Genomic DNA, 14,950 nt, shown 5'->3' on the forward strand with positions numbered 1-14,950 from the left:
TTAATCTATCTTCAAGCTCCTTCACTTCAATTCCCTGCTATTTAAGACCTGCTGAACACGTGGTGCATTTGGAGCCTGATGACATGGCCAAGCTCCATGCCCAGCTGTTCTTTGAAGAGCCAGATGAAATAATAAGAAATTTCCTCTTCCCACCAAAAAAGCTGGAGAAAAAGACTGTGGTCCTGCATAGACCAGGCTCAAAGGACATCAAGGAGGTAGAGGACCAAGCAGCCAGCTCAGTGCCCAAACTTTCTAGTGGTAGCCCCACTGCCACTTTGGTGCTGGCAATATGGCTGACCCTGGATGGCTTTATGTCTCTGGTCATTTCTGTCTTTAGACTGACCTTCCTAAAGCATCTATTTAGCCATCCAGCATCCAGTCTGAAGCATGTGTCCTTAGAAGACAAAAGATTACAAATCTTATATATGTGCACATTTTCACTGTCCTGTAGCATTTGGAGAAGAAAGTCTACTTGATGGAAGTATATTTTAACACAACTGATAGAATTTGGAAAAAGAAAAAAAAAGTCTATCTTCTCTCCATCTCTACCACCAATAGATCCATGTCACCATTATTTCTTATCTGCATTACTCCAATAATCTTATTAGTTTTAATGGTCTTAATAGTTTTATTTTTTCTTTCCCAATCTGTACAGCATTTTCTTTCTCTTTTTTTCGAAATGCTCTATTTGGGGCTTCAAGTACAATGTTGAGTAGGAGTGGTGAGAGCAGACATCTTTGCCTTTGCCTTGTTCCTGATCTCAGGGGAACAGCATCTAGTTTCTCACCACAAAGTATGATGTTAGCTGTAGGTTTTTGTACATGTTCTTCATTGAACAGTGGACTATCTCCTCTTATCTAGTTTGCTGAGAATTTTTATTATGAATGAATCTTTTTTTTTAAAGATTATTTATTTATTTATTTATTTATTTATTTATTTATTTATTTGACAGACAGAGATTGCAAGTAGGCTAAGAGGCAGGCAGAGAGAGAGGAAGGGAAGCAGGCTCCCCGCTGAACAGAAAGCCCGATGTGGGGCTTGATCCCTGGACTCTGGGATCATTTCCTGAGCTGAAGGCAGAGGGTTTAACCCACTGAGCCAGCCAGGCACCCCTGGCTGTTAGATTTTGCCAAATGCTTTTACTGTATCAATTGGTACAATTGTATGATTTTTCTTCTCTAGGTCATTGATGTGGTCGATTACATTAATTAATTTTCAAATATTGAAACAGCCTTCCATACTTCCATACCTGGAAAATCCCTGTGGTTCAGATATATAATTCTTTTCAAACACTGTTAGATTTTATTTGCAAATACCTTATTGAGGATTTTTGCACGTATGTTCATGAAAGATAACAGCAGTTTGTAGTTTTCCATTCTAATGATGTTTTTCTCAGGTTTTGGTAGTAGAGTGTTGCTAGCCTCGAATATTGAGTTAGGATATATTCCCTCAACCACTGTTTTCTGGAAAAGATTGCCTTACCACCAGTATTGTTTCTTTTTAAAATATATCTGATAGAAATCACCAATAAAACGGTGTAGGTCTGGTGCTTTCTTTTTTGGAAGATTATTAATTATTGATTTGATATCTTGAAAAAAATATAAGCCTATTCTGACTATCTATTTCTTATTGTGTGAGTTTCCATAGTTTGCCTTGCAAGAAATTGGTCCATTTTATCAAAGATCCCAAATTAGTAACAAAAGAGTTATTCATGGTATTCTTCTGTTAACTTTTTATTGTCAGTGAGATAAGTAGTGATGACCTCTCTCTTTTTTATTGTTGTTCACTGTCTTTCTTTCCTTATTTATTTTTAAGTTTTTATTTTAATTTCAGTTAGTTAACATACAGTGTATGATGACCTCTCTTTTATTTCTGATATTATCAATTTATGTTTTCTTTATTATTTTATTAGTCTGTGTAATGGGTTGAATTGTGCGTCTCTAAGATTCATATATTTAAGTCCTAATCCCTAGTGCCTAGGAATTTTACCTTTTTGGAAATAAGGTCATTGCAGGTATAATTTGTTAAGATGAAGCTATACTGGAGTAGGGTGGGCCTTTAATCCAATATGATTGGTGACCTTGACACAAGGAGAACAACATGTACAAACCAAGGGATGCTTGAAGCCACCAGAAATTAGGCTATAGGCATGGAACAGATTCTCCTCTGTAGCCCCCAGAAGAAACCATCCCTGCCAACATATCCATCTTGGACTTCTGGTCTCCAGAACTGTGAGATAACAAATTTCTGTTATTTGTAAGCCACCCAGTTTGTACTAATTTGTTTCAGTGGCCCAGAAAATTAATATACTGGGCCGTGGGTATGTATGAACTATAGGTTTCAGAGGCTTTAAATTCCTCCAGTGTCCTTGATTTTGCATCCTCCTTGAATTAAGTCTGTATTTTTAAGTTCTTTTAGCTATAATCCACTGTGATTACACTGGAGCCCTGTTAATGTGGTGCTAAGGTGTAGAGGAGGGAAAGCATTCTATAATTCTGTAATTAAATCTCAATGTTCCTTGGCTGTGACTTGCACAACTATTTCTTAACTTCTCCCCCTTAGGTAAGACAGGAAGGCAAAAGTGAGCTGGAGTTGGGTAAAGGCCTTTCCTTGTAGGTAGGGTAAGATGCTGGGAAAGTCTTTTCCACTAGAGAGTAGCCCTTTGTTTCAAAGAGTGCTCTGGGTGTATTTCAAAATGATTGCTTTTCTTCTCCCCACCCACCTCCCACACTCCCAGCCAGAGCTGGGAGGCAGAATTTCCTTGGCTCTTCACATGGAGGTAAAACCTATGGAAGTATGGGTCCCTCCTAAGACTAAGAGTTTCTTATTCTCATGTTAGTCCACACTCAGCCTCCAACAAGTCATCAAAATTACTACTTAAGTGTCCTCACCATTTTATGGCTTCATTAACTTCTCCTCCAGGTAAGCAGATCTCAACTATGATTCTCTGTATTTGTTTGTGTGTCCAGATTTCAGTTTGGCAATTTTCTCTGTGACCTCAGTTCTTTGATGGGTCCAAAAAAAGTCACTGATTTTTATTTCATTCAACATTTTCCTTATTGTAAGGATGGGAACAATTACTTCAGAGCCTTAGACATGTCATTGCTGAAATCAGAAGTCAGAATAATATTTTTAATACAATACATAACATTTAAAATGTCTTAAAAAAAAAAAGTAGGCTCCATGCTATGCATGGAGCCCAACATGGGGCTTGAACTCACAAACCTGAGGTTGAGATCTCAGCTGAGATCAAGAGTCAGATGCTTAACTGACTGAGCCACCAAGGCAACCCACCCAAAATTTCTTTTACATTCATTTTAGATTATAATGTTAAAAAGAAAACCACAGGTCCAAAATGGTGTCTCTTTGACTGAGTCCCCAAGCTGGGTCTTAATATGCAATTTGATTTCAGTTTCAACCTCCCCACAAAATCTAGGCTTAACTGGTCTGTCAGAAATTTTTGGATGGGTGCCAATGAGTTTATCGCATGGACCTTTTCATTCTCCAAAGGAAGATGAGGTAATCTGCATGGTAAGACTCCCCTTTACTTGTTAGATGGAATACTTAAATTGCCTGATTCATGAATCAACCAATAAAGCCAATTATATCTTTAAAATTTATTCAGTTGAGTGCTCACTTTGGCAGCACATATACTAAAATTTATTCAGTTGAATTTTTGTTAACAGTAATCATAAGCAATTTATAGTATTGTTTTCAAGTTTTTAAATTTTAAATGAATGGTGCCATATTATAGATACTTTTTACTTTTATCATGAATAATAAATTTTGGAAATTTATTCATGTTGATACATGTAGGCCTAGTTTATCCATCTTAATTATTGTATAATATTAAATTATATAAACATCTCACAATGTATTTATCTTTCCTCTATTGAATGCTTGGATTTTTTTATTTTCTTCTCTAGAACAATGAATATTATCATTCATTTATTTCATGAACCTATGTGAGAATTTCTCTATGGTATAAACTTAAGAAACTGAAAATCCATCTTAGGGTCATGGAAATCTTTGGCTTCTCTAAAACTGACTAATTGCACTCCTTACAATTTATATTCCCACCGGGAACTTATGAGTGTTTTGTTGCACCAACTCTTTATATTATTTTAACTATATAATAGATGTGAAATGGTACCTTATATAGTTTTGGTATATATTTCCTATTTCCCTGTCCCCCTACTTGTAACAAGTACTAAAAAATTTCTTTGCTTTCAGGGCTCCTGGGTGGCTCAGTGGGTTAAGCCTCTGCCTTTGGCTCAGGTCATGATCTCAGGGTCTGGGGATTGAGTCCCACATCTGGCTCTCTCCTTGGCAGGGAGCCTGCTTCCTCCTCTCTCTCTCTCTGTGTGCCTCTCTGCCTACTTGTGATCGCTCTCTGTCAAATAAATAAAAAAATAAAATCTTTAATAAAAAAAAAATTTCTTTGCTTTCAATATTTCCTTAGATTGTGTTCAATTCAGTGCGCCCCAAGTGGTGAAACCCTTGAGATTGGTTACATCTTCTGTTATAACAAGGCTTTTTAATTGTAAACAAAAATGTAATATTTTCCTTTATGGTTTGTGTCTTAGTGTTTTGTGCCAAAAATTCCTTTTTCAAGTCCCAGGCTTTAAATATTTTTCTGCAATCCTCTCATTTCATGTTCATGTTTTTAATTCAACTACATTGTGTTTTGTCAATTTCACCATGTAATTTATTTTTTTGCTTTATATGTTTCAAGGTTATGTTTTTAGGTGCCCACAAATTCATTATTCTATTTTCCAGGTAGAATGTTCTTCATTCCTACCAAAGTCTTTTGTCTCACATTCTATTTTGTTTTATTTGGTATTAACATTGATATATCCTTTAATTATTTTCTTGGTATATTTTTTAATACTTTATTTGATACTATATTTTTAATACTTTATTTTAATACTTTAATATTTATTTTATTTTAATACTTTATTTTAAAGTATATTTTAATGCTTTTTTAATACTTTATTTATTAAAAATCTGTGTGATTTTTAGTTTAGTTGTGTCTCTTGTAAGCTACATGTTGTCCTAATGACAGACTGAATTTCACTGAGTTTAATTCATTCATATTCACTGTGATCAGTATATATTTGCATTTTCTCTTGTGATCAATATATATTTCCATTTTCTCTTCATATTTTATGTTTTTTACTTATCATGCTTTCTCTTTGTTTTTGTTTTTTTGTTTGTTTGTTTTGTTTTCCTGTCTCTTGTTAAATTGATAAAGTTTTCTACATTTCTTATATCTCCCACTTTCATGGAAGCTTTGGATTGTATTTCTCTTCCCTTAGAGGTACCCTATATATTTTTTCAATCACTTTTTTTAAATTGAAGTTAATCCATATCTTTATATCTGAAAAATATAAAGCTTTAATATTCCTTTATCAGAAAATACACACACACACACACACACACACACACACACACACACACACACCTATTATTGCAGGCTAGAGTTTTAGTTAGAGAATAAAATTTTCAGCATATTTTATCAATTTGTGTGCCTTTATATGTTTCTCAATGTCCTGTTTGTCTCCAATTTTTTAACTCATGTGTGTTCCCTCTAGGTGTACTTCTCTTACTATTACAATTCACCATGTAATCATTTTTTTTCAATAAGAATCAATTAGTGACAAATTCTCTAGAAATTTTATATCTGAAAAATGTCTTAATTACATTTTTACCTTTGAATTATGGTTTACCCGAGTGTACATTTCTAGGATGATGTCTACTGTCTCTCAAAATATTGGATATATTACCCCATTGTCTTAGTTCTGTCTCCACTCTTTTGTAGATTACTTGGGACTTTTCCTCTAGGAGTTTACATTTTTTTTTAAAGATTTTATTTATTTATTTGACAGAGAGAGATCACAAGTAGGCAGAGAGGCAAGCAGAGAGAGTGAGAGGGAAGCAGGCTCCCTGCCGAGCAGAGAGCCCGATGCGGGACTTGATCCCAGGACCCTGAGATCATGACCTGAGCCGAAGGCAGTGGCCTAAACCACTGAGCCACCCAGGCACCCCGGGAGTTTACATTTTTTGTATTTATACTTAATGCTTTTCAGTTTCATTTATGCTATGTCCAGCTACAGATTTATTTTTATTTCTTCTGCTTTGTTATTTTTCTTTACTTTCAACTAAGGCCGCATGTTTTTCTCCAAACTTGGAAAGTATCTGCCATTATCTCAGTAAATATTACATTGCCATTATTTTCTCTTTTCAGTTTTTCTGGAATAATTAAATATATGTTGAAGTCTCTCCCACTATTCACCATGTATTTTTATAGTTCTTTCATATATTTTTATTTATTGTTTTCTCTGTGCTTCATTTGAAGAAATTTCTCAAAAGTATCTTTCAATGCACAGATTTTCTTTTTTACTATAACCGGGATTTATGTTTATACACATATATGAATATACACATGTATACATATTAAATACATGTGCATATCCAATTATGTATAATACATATATAACATGTATGCATAGATCATATATAACATAAAATATACATATACAACAAAATTGAAATATGTATTACGTTTATGTATTTACTTATATAATATGTAAGTATTGATATATATGTATATGTGTGCTATGTGTGTAATTTCCAAGATTTTCAATTAACTATTTCCTCTCTATCTTTTCTACCTTTCTCATAAATTGTTGTTGCATTTATGGATAGTATCTCTTCTTTATCTCTTTAACAGTCCTAAAGATGCTTGTCAAAATTTTAGTTACTTTTGTTTGGAATGAATTCATAATCAATATTCTTGTCTATCTTAATGACATTAGCTGCTTGGTGCATTGTGGAATTTGGGTTTGTGAACTCATTTCAAGTGATCTCCTTCTCTTTCTCCCTCACTCTCACTCTCACTCTCTTAACACTCAATTTCTCTTCTCTCTTCACCAGTTTACCAGTCCCAGTTTGGCAGACTTGCGATTGCCTCCATTGTGACATTCAAGATTCCCATTGTACTACTGAAGTTGTCACTGCTAGGGTCCTAAGCCAGTTGTGTCATTTCAGTTTCTGGTTGGTTCCTGGTTGTGAGATGATGTCTGGGTTCTCCCAATTCCCTGAATAGGCCCAGTTTCACAGAAAGATTGACGGCATCCCTGCCTAACATGCAGTGGCTCTCCAATGATTGTGGCCTGTTCTTGCTGCATGAGTGGGTTCTGTGTTGGCTAGAGAATGGCCCATGGGATTTCTTCATAGCTCCTTGGTGGGAGTGATTCAGAGCATTACAGCAACTCCTCTCTCTATGGGTGATTTGAGTTCATCCCCCCAGTGTCATCTCTTAATTTACCAAATCACCTCACGGCGCTGATACAATGGAACCCTTTGCCAGCTCACTTCACAACTCTTGAAATTATGATCCTTGGGGGACTGGAGCCTATTCCTGCCTGCCTATCAATCCTCATGCTCTGTGCCCCACCCCTATTGTCCTAGTGAGTGGGAAGGAGCTTCCCACTACCCTTTATTCACTCTACTGAGCTCAGGCTCTTTCCTCCAACCTCTGCACTACCTTCTCCCACAAAACTCCTAGCCAACTTTGATCCCAGTGCAGGGTAATTTTTTAAGATAGTCGGATCTGATCCTGTCTTTTTCAAATTCTCAAGGGTCTGCACTGTCCTTCAAGGTATGGCACAGGAAAATTGAACTTTTTTGAATGCTAAAAGGAAAATGAGTAGTACCTACTAACTGCTGGGTTCTAATAACAACTACCCTCAACATATGCCCTCAGAAAACAGTGACAAGAGATCCCCTTTTCTCCACAGATACTAATTTGGCTGGGACAATGCAAGGAATAAAAAATACAACAGATTATTTTATTTTTCTAGTTATTTGTTTTTGCATAGTTGTTCTCTGCCATTTAAACAAAATCTACACAGAAGCTTACAAGAAAATCTTAATACATATCTAACCAAACACTTTTCTGCTCAGTATGTTCAAAGATAATTCAAGAAGAAGGACACATGTATGACTATTTAAAGAGCTACAAAACTGAGGAGTATGGTCATTAGGAGCCTCTGGTGCTCATAGGCTGTGTTCTTTAGAAGACCTGGCTCAGATCCCCCAGAAGTACTACTTGCTGTGCAACATGAATGAGGCAGAACTTCATCTATGAACACTGATTCTCATGGGCTCATGACTCAGCCAATCAATTTCAAGCTCCAAAATTCTTGAATCCCTGAGAAAGTTTGTATTTACAACAGAAAGAGCCTTCAAGACAGTTCTTCTGCAGGAGACTGGACAGAGTCCAGGTATTCAGAGAAAATGAAAGGAGCACGCCAACTTGGAATGATTAGTATACATAAAAGTTTCCTGAGATAACAAGCAAAAAGCTTCCTCCACTTGGAATCTGCTCTTACACGCTAGAAGAAACCACAGGACCTCAGGGCCATAGGAACTGCTACCGGCACATTTCCTTCCCTTACCAGATGACAAATCCTGTAACATGTAATACCACTTCCCTCATAAGCTCCTCCTATAGACCACAGCTCCACATCCAGAATGCGTTCCTATCATTATACCTGATGGTATCTGAAGGGCTTTTTACACGTTGCCTCATCTCACATGATCTTAACCTGGATCCCTATCATCTTCATCTTAATAGATGGACAGACTGAGACAAAAAGAGATTAAATAACTTGGCCAAGATCACAAGGCTAGTATTTCATTGGGTCAGAACTTCCTAGGTCTTTCCAGGACAATAGACCTTCTTTGTCTTAAAATGAATCTCTTGAGTCTGATGCATTCTTGTGTGGAATCCCATGTTAGTAAATCATACAGTCTGTAATCACTCTGATGTTATGAACTCCAGAGGCACTTCAGTCAGGAAGACAAAATCATATGCAAAAGGGTGTCAATTTCAAAAGGATGAATTAGTCCAGAGTGGAAAAGTTCTGATATAATCAACCTATCACTAAGTGCCTGGCTGGTATCCTTGAAAGATGGTGTCTTATTGAGGGCTCAGGACTGGTCTGTGCTGTGCGCAGTTAGGTCATTAATAAGCAGGGGCAGTAGCTATACCCAGCTTTCTAAGAGGTGTCCATACTGTTGGGTACATGAATAGCCTCCAAGTCTGACATTTTGTCCACTCTATTCAAGGGCCTATTGTATAAGCACTCTAGTGGCTGAGAACAGAAGAACTGACATGAGTTGCCCTGCCCAGTAAGACTGTTTGGTCATTTAGTGCCTTTTCTTCAGTAGACGCTCCCTGGTGGACATAACATAAAGCAAAAGGATTCACAGAGTTTCTGGTCTCTCTCAAAGCTCCATCCATAAGCCTCTTCCTCAAATTCTCTTGTTTCCAAGATCCACTTTGCTCTTCCAAGCCCCTGAACATCCACCTAAGCCATTTGTCACTGCTGGGTGTGTGGGGGGGGGTCCACATATATCCATCCTTCAAATCATTTCCCCCCTAAACAAATTAATGACCAGCTGTGCTGCTTAGAGCTCTGCCCACTGGAAGGATTTCTTCATTATTTTTTGTCAACGTTACATTGAGTGTGGTTGTAGGGTGGTGTCAGTCCATTTTTGATTAGCACCAATATATTTTGACTCATGATTAGCACTAATATATTAGGCCAACTCATTTGTGGATGGACAGAGCCTAATTTTGTAACTTTTCTCTCATTTTGTCATGAGGAATGGCTCCATGATGTCATAAAGTTAAGAAAGATGTCATAAAAATACTTTAAGGGAGAGGTTACAGCACAATTGAGATAGATGATGTGGAATTCTGGACCTGTTTCTGATACTAATACACCTGTGTCTGTAATTATTTGTGACCTCTGGACCTCCTCTGATATGATCTAAGTGTACCATTCTATCATCTGACAGAGTGCTGTTTCACCAGCTTAACCTCATGATTCCTTGGATCTGATGGTGTATGTCTTCTGTTGTGAAACTCTGGTCATATAATCACTCAATATCCTGTGGTCGGGCACTCAGTGTCTCCCAGGGCTCTTTTTTCAAACATCAAGTAGTTTTCTGCTATAAAAGTCCTGCCACTGGTCCACAACCCTGGAGAATCTACAATGCATCTCTCATAATAGGCCTTTCTAGGGCCTCCAAGAAGCATTTTTTTAAAAAATTTTTTATTAACATATAATGTATTATTTGCCCCAGGGGTACAGGTCTGTGAATCGCCAGGTTTACACATTTTGCAGCACTCACCATAGCACATACCTTCCCCAAAGTCCATAACTCCACCACCCTCTCCTTATCGCCCTCCCCCCGGCAACCCTCAGTTTATTTTGTGAGATTAAGAGTCTCTTGTGATTTGTCTCCCTCCCGATCCCATCTTGTTTCATTTATTCTTTTCCTACCCCCCAAACCCCCCCATGTTGCCTCTCAACTTCCTCATATCAGAGATCATATGATAATTGTCTTTCTCTGATTGACTTATTTCGCTAAGTATAATACCTTCTAGTTCCATCCATGTTATTGCAAATGGCAAGATTTCATATCTTTTGATGGCTGCATAGTACTCCATTGTATATATATACACACCATTTCTTTATCCATTCATCCATGGACATCTAGGTTCTTTCCATAATTTGGCTATTGTGGACATTGCTGCTATAAAGATTCGGGTGCATGTGCCCCTTCGGATAGGGTAAATACCCAGTAGTGCAATAGCTGGGTTGTAGGGTAGCTCTATTTTCAATTTTTGAGGAACCTCCATGCTGTTTTCCAGAGTGGTTGCACCAGCTTGCATTCCCAACAGTGTAGGAGGGTTCCCCTCTCCCCACATCCTCGCCAGCATCTGTCATTTCCTGACTTATTAATTTTAGCCATTCTGATTGATGTGAGGTGGTATTTCATTGTGGTTTTGATTTGTATTTCCCTGATGCCGAGTGATGTGAAGCACTTTTTCATGTGTCATGTCTGTTCATGTCCTCTGCCCATTTCTTTTTTGTGTGTGTGATTATGGTGACTTTATTGTCACTAACATTTTCACAAACATGCTCTGCTAATCGGTAAGAGAGTATACAGATGCAAGAGCTGTCCTTCAAGAACTTGAGACCTAAGAAGAGATTACATTAAATCATAATTCAGGACAAGAGTTTCGAAGATGCCATAATCTTGGATTCTTGTTCCTTCCCTTGCAGTGTAGAACACTCTCAGTGTTGGTGGCCTCTCTCTCTCTTTTTTTTTTCATCTAATTTTTTTAAAATTTTAATTAAAATTTTTAATTTTTTCATAAACATATAATGTATTTTTATCCCCAGGGGTACGTATCTGTGAATCCCTCTGCCCATTTCTTGATTGGATTATTTGTTCTTTGGGTGTTGAGTTTGATAAATTCTTTATAGATTTTGGATACTAGCCCTTTATCTGATATGTCCTTTGCAAATATCTTCTCCCATTCTGTCAGTTGTTTTTTGGTTTTAATGACTATTTCCTTTGCTGTGCAGAAGCTTTTGATCTTGATGAAGTCCCAGTAGTTCATTTTTGCCCTTGCTTCCCTTGCCTTTGGCGATGTTCCTAGGAAGAAGTTACTGCTGCTGAGGTCAAAGAGGTTGCTGCCTGTGTTCTCCTCAAGGATTTTGGTGGATTCCTTTCTCACATTGATGTTCTTCGTCCATTTTGAGGCTATTTTCATGTGTGGTGTAAGAAAATGGTCCAGTTTCATATTTCTGCATGTGGCTGTCCAATTTTCCAACACCATTTGTTGAAGAGACGGTCTTTTTTCCATTGGACATTCTTTCCTGCTTTGTCAAAGATTAGTTGACCATAGAGTTGAGGGTCCATTTCTGGGATCTCTATTCTGTTCCATTGATTTACGTGTCTGTTTTTGTGCCAGTACCATACTGTCTTGATGATGACAGCTTTGTAATACAGCTTGAAGTCTGGAATTGTGATGCCACCAACTTTGGCTTTCCTTTTCAATATTCCTCTGGCTATTTGAGGTCTTTTCTGGTTCCATATAAATTTTAGGATTATTTGCTCCATTTCTTTGAAAAAAAAAATGGATGGGATTTTGATAGGGATTGCATTAAACGTGTAGATTGCTTTAGATAGGATAGACATTTTCACAGTATTTGTTCTTCCAATCTATGAGCATGGAACATTTTTCCATTTCCAAGAAGCATTTTTATCTACAATGTATACCTCTAGCATCATGGGATATGATGGGCCACATGGCTGGAAAGCAGAACAGCTTACACCACAGTTTGGATCTTCTGCAGAGCTCCTTCCTCTAAACTCCATAGACCATACAACCCCTTAAACTGTTGATGTTACAGGGGCCTGAATTTGTGTGGTATATCTTCCACCTCTGGCATGTATTTGTCTTACTGAGGAGTCCAGAGTACTTGTTATTTATCAAACACTAAGTCTAACTAGCATGATGTCATCAGCATAGTAGACAAAGGTGATGTTCTACGAAATAGCAACATCATCTGGGTTCTCACAGGCCATATTAAAACTACATTAAGGGACTTACTATAACGCTGGAGCAACTGCATGGATATGTACTGCTCTCCCTCCAGTATAAAAACAAACTGGTTTTGATCATCATTACTGACACAGATTGAAAGGAATACATTGACTAGATCAATAGCTGTATATCAAGTCCCAGAGGTTGTTTTGATCAGTTGGAGTAAAGACACCAAATCAGGCAGAGCAGCTACGGTTGGGACTACCACTTGCTTAAACTTATGATAGTCCAGTACCATATGCTTCATTTGCCTATTTTTGCCAAGATCATATAGAAGATTTAAAAGGAGAAATGAAAACCACTACTCATTCTTTTGTTAAGTTTTTGATAGGCATGCTAATCTCTGCAACTGTCTTCAGGATGACCTATCACTTCTGGTTCCCTGTCTTGGCAGGTAGATGTATGGGCAATTTTAGGAGCTTCTACTTGGTCCTTTCCAAGTAATGGCTTTCTTCAATAGGTCATGAAACCAAAGTGAGAGTTTTGCCAGCTGATAAAAATATTACAGTTATTTACTTAGGGACTGGAGAAACAACCAGTGTGAGTTTGCAAATGCATTGAACCCACCTGTGAGATGGTCTTGTACCATGCCTCTATTAATCTGTTTTCTCCATAAGCCCCCACTCTACCCAGAGCACCAGCATTTAGGATCCTTGACATCAGTGTCAGCTCAGAACTTATATCCAACAATTCCCAAGAGGTCTAAGTAATCCCCCTTTATTTACTGCACACTCAGGTGTGCAGGTCCCTGTGGGGAAGAAATGAGAAAATATTTATCATATTTATTTGCTACAGCATTGCAGGACCTTTATAAGAAAAAGTTGGCTTAGATCTCAAAACTGCTATAGGAACATTATCAAATGTGCTGACTGACATCTGCTATCCAGCTGCTTATCTTTTAGATTATGCAAGTCTGGTTAAACTTGTCATATTTATCATAGTTTGGGGCTACTCATGCATCTTCTTCCTAGGAACACACTGTGATCTCGTAAACAAAGAACAGACCCTAGTTACCATTCTGTTCTTGCTGCTTGCTAGTATTTTTTCCACCTTGCTTCTCCATATAAGTGCTGCCCTGGGACATTGCCATTCCAGAACACTACCACCTTTCTTGAGCCCAGTTCTATGGCTGTATCTCCTCTGATTATTGCTGGCTTTCAGCAGGCAGCCATCATTAAGTTCTTAAAGATGCTGGTTCCACCTTTAGCAGTGCATTTCCTATTGCCTTAATTGAAGGAGTGTCCTCTGGCAAATTACCAGGAAAATAAACAAACAGTGGGTTCTCTGGGATCATATAATAAATGTATTTCCTCTGTGAAACTTGTGATCTCTTTTTCAATATTCTTCCAAGGTAATTCTCTGTTATTTCTGTCTGTATAAGACATTGTATCTTGACAAGGACATTAAATCTAGAGTCAGGAAAGTGTCCCCTTGGCAATGGATTTCCCCAGTCAGGCTTATATTCTGCCATTCTCACACCACTATGCAATGCCCTTACAATCTACTATCACATGTGTTACCCTGATTTCTGATGGTAAATATGACAGATACTTTTGGGGGGTATGTATTCTCACACTCTTATTTTCCTGCTCACTCTATATTGAGACCTGACTCTAGCTACTTGTCCTCTGGGTACTGTATTATTGGGTCTGAGTTTGGTCCATCATAATGTGAAATGTGAAAACATTCTGTCAATAGTAGCATTGTAGGGTGTTCAATGGTGGCTACACTTATGGTGAACATAGCATAAGGCAGAGACTTGGAAAATCACTATGTTGTACATCTGAAACTAATGTAACATTGTATATGAACAATACTTGAATACTGAATATTTGGATATTTGAATAACCAAAGTTTAAAAAAAAAATTAAGCACACATTTCGTCCCTACTTAACCTCTTCACAGAAGCCATCAGTACTTCTATTCTCTTCTATCTTTCCACATGCTCAAAGACTTCATTGTACAAACCCCAACTTCTTCTATGTCATGTGTCCTTATTTTCTCATCCCACTTTTTACTGCACCAAACAAGTGTATTGGACCAGATAACTTTGAAACACATGGAAGGTAGTTTTCATAAACTTCAATTTCACTTAAGGAAATATATGTAATTTAGGAGTCAGAGAATTGTGAATAGACATCTGTGGAAGATGTCGCTATATATAGAAATAGAATATTTAGCTGCATTGCTACATGGGACCCTGTGTCTGTACTTCTCTATTATGCTCTCAAAATAAAGTAGTGCCTGCCATTTCCTTATACAATCTACCATGGCTATAACACAGACATTATGGTAGCAGTCAGAGCAGCCAACTTGGGTCCCACAATGGAAGCCATGCATTGAGGATGACAGGGTAAAAGATGGAAGAATCTTGGAAAATGATGGTTATGCAGTTTCCATACCAGCCTTAGTCCATCTACCTGGATTTTTACATGAAAAGGAAAATAAACTTCTATCCTTATTAAGCCTCTGATA

Source organism: Meles meles, chromosome 10 (assembly GCF_922984935.1).
Source record: "Meles meles chromosome 10, mMelMel3.1 paternal haplotype, whole genome shotgun sequence".
Classification (NCBI taxonomy): Eukaryota; Metazoa; Chordata; class Mammalia; order Carnivora; family Mustelidae; genus Meles; species Meles meles.